Source organism: Aotus nancymaae, unplaced genomic scaffold, assembly GCF_030222135.1.
Source record: "Aotus nancymaae isolate 86718 unplaced genomic scaffold, 86718_ANA_hifiasm-v0.15.2.pri h1tg000011l, whole genome shotgun sequence".
In the NCBI taxonomy this organism is placed as follows: domain Eukaryota; kingdom Metazoa; phylum Chordata; class Mammalia; order Primates; family Aotidae; genus Aotus; species Aotus nancymaae.
Genome location: NW_026988422.1, coordinates 85289455 through 85301912, shown reverse-complemented (window position 1 = coordinate 85301912; position 12458 = coordinate 85289455).

Sequence of the window (12458 nt, the reverse complement as noted above, 5' to 3'; positions counted from 1 at the left end):
TATGAGTTTATTTTTATTATTTTTTTAATTTTGTGTTTCCCTGCTCATTAGCTGTCTTTAGTGTATTTTATCTGTGCCCCAAGATGATTCTTATTCTTCCAGTGTGGCCCAGGAAGGCCAAAAGATTGGACACCCTAGAATGACCTAGGTCATTTGCCTAGAACAACCGTCATGCCCAACCAAAAATCTGCCCAGAAGGTTATACATACAAGCATTCACTTTTTTTTTTGAGACGGAGTCCCACTCTGTCACCCAGGCTGGAATACCATGGTGTGGTCTCAGTTCACTGCAACCTCTACCTCCCGGGTTCAAGCGAATCTCCTACCATAACCTCTTTAGTAGCTGGAACTACAGGTGCCCGCCACGACACCTGCCTAATTTTTGTATTTTTAGTAGAGATGGGTTCTCACCATGTTGGTCAGGCTGGTCTCGAACTCCTGACCTTGTGATCTGCCCGCCTCCGCCTCCCAAAGTGCTGGAATTACAGGCGTGAGGCACCGTGCCCAGCCAAAAAGCCTAAGTCTTAAGTTGCATCTTTATTTCTTGATTAAAAAATTGTGGTAAAAGAGAAATAAAATTTACCATTTTAATCATTTGAAGTGTGTAATTCAGTGGCATTAAGTAAATTTGTAAAGTGGCATAACCATCACCACCATCTATTTCCAGACACTTCTGCCATCCCAAAGAGAAATTCCGTACACATTAAACAGTAACTCCCCATCACTCCCAACCTGAGGGGCGGTGTGAGAAGGGACACTGTGCAAGGTGAATACCCCGCCTAGCGTCCTGCGTTTTGCAAGGATCTAGTGCCTGCTCGGCTGTCACCATCAGGCAGAACACCAAAACTCAGCCGCAAGCTGCTGCTGCCATCCCCAGCATATAACGAAGGAAAAACTAAGCAAGTATGTGCCTCCTCAGCCTCCTCTCTTAACACTGCACCTTCAGAATTAAAACTGTGGTGGACAACTAAATGCGACATGGTGTCCGGCATGTGATCCTGGAACAGAAAAGAAACAAGAAAAAAATCTGAACACACAGGGCGTGGTGGCTCGTGCCAGCACCTCCTGGGTCAAGGCGGGAAGATCGTTTGAGCTCAGGAGGTCACAGATGCAGTGAGCCATGTTCAGGCCACTGTACTCAAGCCTGGGCAGGAGAACGAGACCATTGCTTAAAGTTATAGGTGGGCAGATCACTTGAGGACGGGGGTTCAAGACACACTAACCTAGCCAACATAGTGAAACCTCATCTCTATTAAAAACACAAAAATTAGCTGAGTGTGGTGGTGCATGCCTGTAATCCCAGCTATTTGGGAGGCTGAGGCACCTCCCAAGAGGTGGAGGTTGCAGCGAGCTGAGATTGTGCCACTGCACTCCAGCCTGTGCAACAGAGGGTGACTGTGTCTCAAAATAAATACATACAATTATAACTATAGGCTGGGCATGGTAGGTCACGCCTATAATCCCAGTACTTTGGGAGGCCGAGGCAGGCACATCACCTGAGGTCAGGAGTTTGAGACCAGCCTGGCCAACATGGGCAAACCCCATCTCTACTAAAAATACAAAAATTAGCCTGGTATAGTGGCATGCACCTGTAATCCCAGCTACTCAGGAAGCTAAGTCAGGAGAATCGCTTGAATCTGTGAGGTGAAGGTTGCAGTGAGCCGAGTTCACCCTACGGCACTCCAGCCTGGGTGACAGAGTGAGAAAATATATGATAAAAATATATATAATTATATAGTAACGTCTATTTAACAAAGGAAGCTGAAATTGTCACTGGTGAGGCTCTCGGGGCCAGGTCACGGGTGATGGAGTAGGGTACAACATTCCTTGTCTTTCAGAGGGACACTTCCCAGCACAGAAAGGAAATAATATTTTTTTATGAACCAGTACAACGTCCCCTCCAAACCTCCCCTCATTCAGGCAGCTAGGCCAGAGCTCGCCATTGCCTTTAGCAAGGACCGTTACAACAGAACACGGAAGAGCAAGGGTCAACTCCTCGCTTTTGACCTTCCGGAGGCTTGTGAGCACTCGAGGCCCATGGTGGCTCCGAGGTGCCTTTGTGGAAATTAGGAAAAGGCGCCTATCCACTTCTTTGTATGCAGGCCCCAGCCAGGACAAGCAATGTGCCAATTTCACCCCCACTGGCTCACCAAACACCTGCATAGCCTTGTGGGGCAGCCTCGGAGCTGAGAGTGAGCCGGGGACCGTGTGGGGGGAAGTGGACACGTCAGAGCGAGTTCCTCTGGGAATATTCCACAGGCCAGGGTGGGGTCACGGATGGGAGAATCACAGGACAGGCAGGAAGGTGAGGTCTGGGGTCTTAAACAGGGGCAGCGGCCCTGGCCTGGGCAAAGATGATAGACACATTGAGGGTAGTCTGGGGTTCTGGGAGCAAAGGGCATAGCTCCTTCTTGCTCCAGAGAGGCGTCCAGCTCAGTGAGAACAGGAAGGAAGCTGCTGGGGGCTGCCTGGGAAGAAGGCCTGCGACCGTATGGGAAGAAAGCTGCCCAGGTGCCATGGCGAGAGACTGAAGGCACAATCTGTCCCAGAGTAATAAATAGCTGATTACTTATATAGCAATGCTACCAAATATATTTACTGATTACTTAGTTACAGCAATGACACCAATTAGATACAATCACATAATCAATTATATACTCAATCTTATTATATTATTAACCTTTGCTTTAGTATTAGTGTGGGAACATTTTTAGCCTTATAGTATAGAAATAATAGGGTGAAATATAATTAGAAACTGAAGGAGCATTGTGAGAAGTGATCAAGAGACGAGGGTAAATGCCTTGCGGTAGCGCCAGCGCCTGCGCCTGGGGAGGCACCCGTTGCTTAGCAGGCGTGAGGGGGAGTTTCCCTTTCGCTGGGGAGTTCAGAGAACACTCTGCTTCGTCCGGCTCTCGAGGAAGGCCTGACACTAGCCAGGCCTGCCCGCAGACATCCAGGGGCTTAAACACCTCTCCATGGTGCTGTGCTCCAATGGTCACCATCCTTGTCCACCTTCATGCTCCACTTTCCCACCCGATACTCCCTTGTAAATTCTTAGTAGAGGAATCCTAAAAGCCTCTGATCTCTCTGATAAGTGCATAGAAAGATACTGACATATGTGCCTCCCCTCTTTGCAGTGGCCGAGGGAGGGGCCCTCTGTACTGTACCCACGTGGCCCCCTGTATTTGAAGAATGTGATTTGCTTGACCCCTACCAATCACGTTAGATGAGTCACTCTCCTGACCCTGCCCCCCTGCCTTGTATACAATAAATATCAGCGTGTCCAGGCGTTCGGGCCACTGCTGGACTCCGAGACTCGGTAGCAGTGGTCCCCGGGCCCAGCTGAATTCTTCTCTCTGTGTCCTTGTGACTTTCTTTCCCGTGGTCTATCGTCTCTGCACACAAAAGAACACCCACTAGACCCCACGGGGCTGGACCCTGCAAGGCCGCCTGGCAGTTATTACAAAGCAGCAGGTGTGGAGGCAGCTGAAGGGAAGCTGGACGTGGAGCAGGACATGCTATGCCCCAGGTGGACCATCCTGGAGTCAGACGGCCTCTGCAGATGCCAGTGCAGATGGACAAGGTGACAGGGGACCAGGTTTCCCACCCTTACCTACCACACATGACTTGGCTGCCACAACCCCCAGAACTGAAGGGTGGGATCCTGGATGGACTTGAGTTTCTGTCCCTCTGTGGAATGGAAACTTGAAGCAGAAGTGAGGGGAAGGTGCCTTCAAGAAAGGTTTCCAGGACAGTGGACCTAAGGTTAGTAACATGGAACTGGCAATCGTCCAATTCTTTCTTCGGAATACCTCCAAAACCCAACTCCCTTTCCCCCTCTGCACTGCTACCACGGTGGTCCAACACCGTGGTCCACCTCATCTCTGGATTATCTCTGTAGCCCCTGATCCTCCAAGGGCTCTCTGCCCCTACTCTGGCCTCAGAGTTGTTAATTCTCAACAGACTAGCAGAGTGCACCCGCTACATCGCAGAGACCATGTCAGTTCTTAGAATCCTGCAATGACTTTATGTCACTTAGTCCTTTTGGTGGCCACGTATTACCTCTCTGACCATCACCGACTACTCAAACCCACACTCACGCCACTGCATGATCACTTCCACTCCAGGGCCCTTGCACACAATGAGCCCCTGGCCTGCAACGCCCTTCCTTCACTTCCTAGTCACCTTCTCAGTAAAGCTCTCTCTGCCTCTTTTGTAAATTCCTCCCCGCCCTCCATACCCTTCCCGCCTCTCTCCCCTTCTTTAGCTTTTCCCTGTAGCACTTACTTCAACACAGCACAGATTTAGTTGAAGGCAGGGATTTCTGCCTCTTGTTTAATGCTAGCTGCCCAGTGCCTAGAAAGAGCGCCTGGCATCCAGTAGGCATGTTCAGTAGGTATTTATAGAGTGAAATGAACTAAGCTTGTGGGGGGGAGTTGTTTTTCTTTGGGTCCTTGCCCATTTCGCTCCCTCCTTCCCGTTCCAGCTTCCAGGTTTCTCATTCCCTCTGCTTCTCCTCTTTTGCTGGCTCTGGCCTGCGGCCCTCTTGCCCTTGGTATAAAGGGCTGAAAACGCCAGACAGCTCTGCCGCCATGAGGAGGAGGCCCTGACTGAGTAGCCAAGCCCCCGGCCTCCAGGCTCATCAGTATTTTGGGCAGGCTGGGGTGTCGCTGAGGCTTGGGTGACTCTAAAAGGCATGGAGGGGGTGGGTACTCCCAGCTGGCTCGCTAACCCTCGCTTCTTGCCTCGCAAGAGCGACCTGGCAGACGGTCTGTGGGTTTAGCAGGGTCCAGCCCCGTTTCTTCACTACCAGGCTGTGCGCCCTCAGCCAGGCCTCTCCTACAGGGCTCGCGGACACTTCCGACCCTCACTGAAGTCGTAAAGATAACGAAAACCAGTGGTCCACGCCTAGTGGCGTCGGGCCCGCCACATACCCACTAAGTCAGCCGAGGCCCTGGGGCTCCGCTCCGCAACCCAACCCACGGTGAGCTTTCCCAGGCCGCTCCGTCCCGCGCGGCCATCGCCCCATTTATACTCGGTAGGACATTGCCACGCGTCCCGTCTCACGCAAGCCCCAGAGCAACCTTTTTTGGGCAGCACCGGGCCACTTCACTGGCGAGGGAACTGAGGTCCAAGTCACTGGGAGAGGAACACGCGACAAATTAGTTGGGTTCTTTCCTTAGCAAGTGACTTAACCTAACCCGCCCTGCCCACGGCCGCGAGCGGAGGGCCAGGTCAGAAGTCCGCTAGCTCGGCTGTTCCGAACCCCGCCAGTCTCCGAACCCGGGTCTCAGACCGAGGTCTCTCCAGCACTTTCCCGCCGGAGCAAAACCTCTGTACCCGGACTGTACCAGGGAGGTCACAAAACCTATGGCGGCTCGGTCACGTGTCCCGCAGTCCGGTCATGTGCACCCTCAGACCAATCCCAGCGGCCAAGAGGGAGAGGCATTATGATTGGCCCATGCCCGCCGTGGGGCGGGACTCTTGCTGAGGAGGGCCCACCCCGTTCTCACCGCTGTGTTCCGGGTGGCTCTCGCTCTGTCGCGAGATTGGGTGTCCAACAGGCGCCCTCACGTCCCACAATGCTTTGGACGGAGGCGGGGCGGTCCCGCATTGGCGCAGCCGGGCACGCCACTTGCGTCATCTCTCGGTGCCGCCCTTGAGATCGGGGCATTTCTTACCAAGATCTTGCAGTCGGCTCCCTGTAGCCTGGAGAAGAGAACGAACTCTTCTCTTCCGGGGCCCCAGAGGAGTTTGGGCCCATTGTCGTCCCCTCCCTGCCTCTAAGACCCTCTCCTCGCGACCGCCTCTGAAGCTGTCGGCTCCTTCCTTATTTCTGTCACAGCTCATTTCATGTTTATTGTTCCAGCTGGACTCGGGATACTTAAACCGTGGTCCATGGCTGGGCTTCTGTGACCCCCTTCAAATTATATGCAGTACATAGGTTGTTGTGGGCGCTTCTTTTGGGGGCGGTGTGTGGCTTCTATCACAGTTAAATGCTGGGTACCATCACCATACTGGCAGGGCTCTACTGTGGTCGTCAGTGCCCTCTTTGTCAGCACAGAGCCTGACGCAGATATTCAAAGGTGCTAATTATACAGAAGCGAGTATCACAAGTGTTACTCTCTGCACACACCTCGGTCTACTCTTTTGGGACTACTTGCTGTTACCTGCACACACCTTTTTTTTTTTTGAGACGGGGTCTCGCTCTGTTGCCCAGGCTGGAGTGCAGTGGCGCGATCTGGGCTCGCTGCAACCTCCACCTACCTGGTTCAAGCGATTCTCCTGCCTCAGCCTCCCGAGTAGCTGCGATTACAGGCAGCCGCCATATCGCCCGGCTGTTTTTGTATTTTTAGTAGAAACGGGGTTTCGCCATGTTGCCCAGGCTAGTCTTGAACTCCTGAGATCAAGCGATCCTCCCGCCTAGACCTTCCAAAGTGCTTGGATTACAAACGTGAGCCACCGCTCCTGGCCCTGCACACAGCTCTTGATTGAACACCTTCCTCCTGTGACCGAACTAGTCTCTCTTCATCTATCAAACGTCGATTGAACTTTAGCGAGGGCGTGGAGGGGGTTGAGCACAGTGCCAGACACCGGGGACACGTTGGTGAACAAGACAAGCCTGGGCAAAGTTCCCACAGAGCTCATGATTTAGCCGGGGAGACAGGTTGAAGATGTGGGGAGAGGCTGTGGGCGTCTCACATTGGGCACCAGAGAGATCCTAAGACTGCAGGATAAGCAGTCAATAGCTCTGTCAGGGCAGGCGCGGTGGCTCACGCCTGTAATCCCAGCACTTTGGGAGGCTGAGGTGGGCGGATCATGAGGTAAGGAGTTCAAGACCAGCCTGGCCAACACGGTGAAACCCCCGTCTCTACTAAAAATACAGAAATTAGCCGGGCATGGTGTCGGGTGCCTGTAATCCCAGCTACTTCCGAGGCTGAGGCAGGAGAATGACTTGAACCCGGGGAGGTGGAGGTTGCAGTGAGCCGAGATCACGCCACTGCACTCCAGCCTGAGCAACAGAGTGAGACTCCGTGTAAAAAAAAAAAAAAAAAATAGCAACACTATGGGTAGGTGAGAATTTACAAGTGGTTAAAACAGGGGGGAAAGATAATGGGAAGGAAAGGAGGCGGGAGGGAGGGAGGAAACAAGCAAAAGGAACACCTGCGAGAGAAGGGACTCCAGCGAAAAATCACAAAGGGTTTGTCAATCTCCTGTGATTAGGCCAGCTGTCAATTACAGAAGTTAGGATTCTGTCTTCCCACAGAGACTGGAGGAGTCTAAACTTCCTTATGAACATTTCAAAAGGTCAGCTTTCAGGTCCTTGAGAAAGGCACTCCTGAGCTGAAGGAGATACATAAACATCTCAAAGGGAGAGGGGCGGGATTCATATTTGTAAGCCATTTTTAGTAAATGCTGGAAGGGAGATCCCAGGGGTCTATCATTAGGTAATGTTGGTCAAAACAAATAGTAAATTCTCCTGGCACCATTGAGCTCTGGCAGGCATTGTAATGGGGGTGCTGGGGTCATTCTAGGACCTTGTGCTTCTAGAAGCTATGCTAGTGTTTGGCCATCTCTTAGTGCAGAGGCTAGAATGGAGTTGTCATGTGCTGAGAGGTCTGCAGTTCTCAGGGTGGACTTTTTTTTTTTTTTTTTTTTTTTTTTGAGACGGAGTCTTGCTCTGCCATCCAGGCTGGAGTGCCGTGGCATGATCTTGGCTCACTGTATCCTCCGCCTCCCAGGTTCAAATGATTCTCCTGCCTCAGCCTCCAGAGTAGCTGGGACTACGGGTGCACGCCACTACACCCAGCTAATTTTTGTACTGTTTTGGTAGAGATGGGGTTTCACCATGTTTGCCAAGCTGATCTTGAACTCCTGACCTCAAGTGATCCACCTGCCTTGGCCTCCCAAATTTCCGTGATTATAGATGCGAGCCGCCATGCCTGGCCAGGATGCACTTTTATTCATTTAATAATTTCTTCACAGTTTTGGTGTCTCTTTCAATATGGAGAATGATGCTATCGTGAGCATTCTCGGGCTTGTAGCTGTCATTCTTTTGTGCAAGTGCTGGTGGCTAAATTCCTAGAAGCAGAATTGCAGAGTCAAAAGTATGACATTTTAAACATTTTAAACATTACCTAATTACCCTCCCAAAGAGTCGTACCAATCTGCATAGCCATCAGCAATAAACTCAAATGCGATTTTCTCCCATCTTCCCCACTACCATTGGAATCTCTTGTCCCACGAGGGCTGCTAATTTCAGTGGATCCCTTTTCTTCTGAGAGCTTTGTTTTCTCAGTGTGAAATAGGGAACTGTCATCTGCTGAGCTTCCTCTGCCTGCTTTATATGATCCTTTCTTTAATCCTGAAGACACACAAGGTAGGAATCATCTCCTTTCCACGGATGAGAGCTGAGAGGCAAATGGAGCTGAAATCGCTACTCTACTCTGACGTCAAGAAACTTCTTGGCTGGGTGTGGTGGCTCCCACCTGTAATCCCAGCACTTTGGGAGGCCCAGGAGGGTGGATCACTTGAGCTCAGGAGTTTGAGACCAGCCTGGGCAATGTGGCAAGACCCCGTCTCTACAACAAATATAAAAATTAGCTGTGCCTGGTGGCATGTCCCCGTAGTCTCTCCACTCAGGAGGCCGAGGTGGGAGGATCACTTGGACTGGGGAGATGGAGGTTGCAGTGAGCCGAGATTGTACCACTGTACTCCAGCCTGGGTGAGAGTGAAACCTTGTTTCATCAAAAGAAAAAAACTCCTCCTTAGAGCCTGCCTACCAAGGGCAAGCTAGAAAGCTGTACAGATGCGGGTCCCCCAGCATTTGGGACTTTTCGTTGTCACAGCTCTGTTGAACATTACAGTAATTACCATTTGATGCCTGGTCACAGTTTAGAGGGATGCTTTCCCAGGGAGGCTCTGTAGGAGGAAACAAAGTTCCACCAGCCACCCCCTTCTTTTTTTTTTTTCTTTTTAGATGGAGTTTTGCTCTTGTTGCCCAGGCTGTAGTGCAATGGTGCGATCTCAGCTCACTGCAACCTCCACCTCCCGGGTTCAAGTGATTCTTCTGCTTCAGCCTCCCGAGCAGCTGGGATTACAGGTGCTCACCACCATGCCTGGCTACTTTTTTGTATTTTTAATAGAGACGGGTTTCACCATGTTGGCCTGGCTGGTCGTGAACTCCTGACCCTAGGTGATCTGCCCACCTTGGCCTCCCAAAGTGCTGGGATTACAGGCGTGAGCCACTGCACCTGGCTCCCCACTTCTTCAGAAGTGCCAGTTACCTCCTGTCAGTTCTGGGCTATGATCCGTAGTCTCCCTTGAAAAGGCAGGTACAGGGCAAATGGTGCCAGTCACAGGAAAACCTCAGTCCTAGGAAGGGGCACGCAGGTGGCCAGGGGCACGCAGGTGGCCAGCAGTTTTGGGTCTTCCACTCCCCCAGCCTCCCTACCCCCTCGTGGCCATAGAGAAGCATACCATTGGTTTCATTGTAAATTCTTGAGCAAAGCTTCACTTCAACATTCATAATTTGTCAAGAAACTTGAGGGCATCAGTGGGCAACTCCTTAATCCACCCACCCCAAATCTATGTATTTATCTGCATTAGCTCCTTAAATTTTTTTTCCCACCTTCCGTTAAAATGGATCCTCTGCTCCTGTTTAAGACCCCCCGGCTTCTAGTTGCCCGCCCCCTTCAGAAATACTGTACGGGCTCGTGCCCATCACACACAGGTGTGTTCCAGTGTTTGCTCTTTTAAAATCTCCTCTCTGACCAGTCCCCCTACAGCAGGACTGTTTTCTGTTCCCTAATCACCAAAATGTCTCTTACGTGATGATGCTGTCACCCAGACTGGAGTGCAGTGGCGCCTCCCAGGTTCAAGTGATCCTCCCACCTCAGCCTCCCAAGGAGCTGGGGCTACAGGTGTGTGTCACCATGCCAAGCTAATCTTTTTTTTCTTTTTTAGTAGCGATGGGGTTTCACCATGTTGGCCAGGATGGAGCGATGACCCGTGTAAGACATCCCTCTCCACTCCCTCACCTTCCATTCTGCTTTCCAACTTCACCACATCATGGAACTTTCTCTTTCCGAGATCAGCAGCAACCTCCATGTTTCCGAATCCAGTGGCCACAGTTCTGTCTCCTTTTACTTGACGTCTCAGCAGCAGGCACTGGCCGCTCACTATCCTGGTTTGAAAATGCTGACTTCCGGCTTCTGTGATAACATGGTCCCCTGATTTTCCTCCTGCCTCAGGGGCCACATATCCACTTCACCCAAGTTCTCCAGGTGTTGACATTTCATCATATTTGCTCCCTCCCTTTCTTTTCTTTTTTTGTTTTTGAGATGGATTCTCGCTTTGTTGCCCAGGCTAGAGTGCAGTGGCGCGATCTCCACTCACTGCAACCTCCACCTCCTGGGTTCAAGCAATTCTCCTGCCTCAGCTTCCCAAGTAGCTGGGATTATAGGTACCTGCCACCACGCCCAGCTAATTTTTTTTTATTTTTAGTGGAGATGGGGTGTCACTATGTTGGCCAGGCTGGCCTTGAACTCCTGGCCTCAAGCGATCTGCTTACCTCCTCAGTGCTGGGATTACAGGCATGAGCCACCTCAGCCGTCTTTTCTCTTGTTTTGATGAGGACATGGAAGCGCTGTCATGCCTGGGGCAGGTCTATAGACTAGCTGTGGGGACCCTGGCAACCACCGGGTCCTCCCGGCCATCAGAGATCCACCACTGGTCCCAGGGTCAGTTTTGGTGGAGCAGATTTAGGGTCTCACCGCGGTACCATATTGACATGCACGGGGCTAGCTGAGAGATTGGGGTCTTCCCAACACTGTTGCTGTGCCACTAATTGGTGTCGAGGGTGTTGGGCTTCGGTGGTCCTGGCTGTCCTCACTGAGGAAGACACGGGCTGCCTAAACGACCATGACATCTCCTCCCATCCCGAGCAACTCACGATGAGATGGAGTCTTGCTCTTGTTGCCCAGGCTGGAGTGCAATGGCGCAATCTCGCCTCACTGCAACCTCCGCCTCCCAGGTTCAAGTGATTCTCCTACCTCAGCCTGCTGAGTAGCTGGGACTATAGGCTCCCGCCACCACGCCCGCCTAATTGTTTTTGCATTTTTAGTAGAGACAAGGTTTCATCGTGTTGGCCAGGCTGGTCTCAAACTCTTAACCTGAAGTGATCTACCACTTTGGCCTCCCAAAGTGCTTGGATTGATTGCAGGTGTAAGACCATACCAGATGCTTATCCAGCAATGACCATGCTTGCCACACATTCAGACTCTAAGTTGGGGGCAAAATAAAGCGAGGTATTACCTGTATGTATTTAATGTTGATATAAAATAAAAGTTCTCTCCCGGCTATTTCAAGGTATGGGATGTTTTGTCTCTGAGTTACTGAGCGTGGTCCACGTTCTGAAGGCAACTTCTCCTCCTTCTCCTCTGCAAGTGATGTAGTCTCATTCTGGAAGCTTCTCCTTTCTCAGATTCACTGGAAAGCAGGCGTCCCCATTTAGCTGGGAAGTCCCTTCTTGCTGTGCAGCGGGAAGAGCTTTGAGTTAGGGAGGTCCTGGGATGACTGTGGGACCCCCACACTGCCCTTAGCCACCTCGGCCAAGCAGATGAGCCCCTCTGTGCTCCAGTTCCTCTTGCGGGGAGGACAGCTGTTCAGTAAGGGATCAACCTTGTCCAAAGAGCCATCTGGCCTTTTCCCCAGCTTTGCAGTAGCCAAAAGGCCCCTGAATGCCGTGCTTGGGGAGAGTGCCTTTGTTTAGCTGGGCGCCTTGGGCCCTGTTGGAGAGTGTATGCTAACAACATGATTGATGCTGGGGGTTTCGAGCCACACGGGATGGCTCCACCTCTGAGGGGCTGGTCCTGAGGCCATCACGTACACATGATTAACCCCCAATAAAACCCTGGACGCCAAGGCCTGGGTAAGCGTCCCTGGTTGGCAATACTCCGTGCGAGCTGGTGTGCACCGTTACGGGGAGGAGCCACATGTCGTAGGGCTCCATGGGGAGAGGACGGCTGGCAGCCCCGAGCAGAGCCGGCTTTCTCCTGGACGGCCCCGCTCTGTGCATCTTGTCTTGTTGCTTTCACCAGTCCCTTAACTGTCATTATTGTAGCTGTGTGTCTGACAGCTTTACTCACCTCCGTGAGTCCTTAGAGGGAACTCTTGAGCCTGGCAGTGGTCGGAGACTTCAGGAAGGCCCCAGGTGCAGGACAGGCTCCAGGTGGGCCCCATCCCTCCTCTGCTCCTCACGCCTGTCTCACGCTGACCTCTTATGGTCTTATTTAATTATGATGTCAATTTCATGTGGCAGGCTTTTTATTCTAGTCTGTTTGAAACTCACAAAAAAGCAATCCTGAAAGAAGAAACCTCCAGGTTTCCCGGCAAAGCATTTGCTAGAGCATCACACAGGCTTTGACAGCACTGGAAACAAGGCGGCCTTCTTACAAG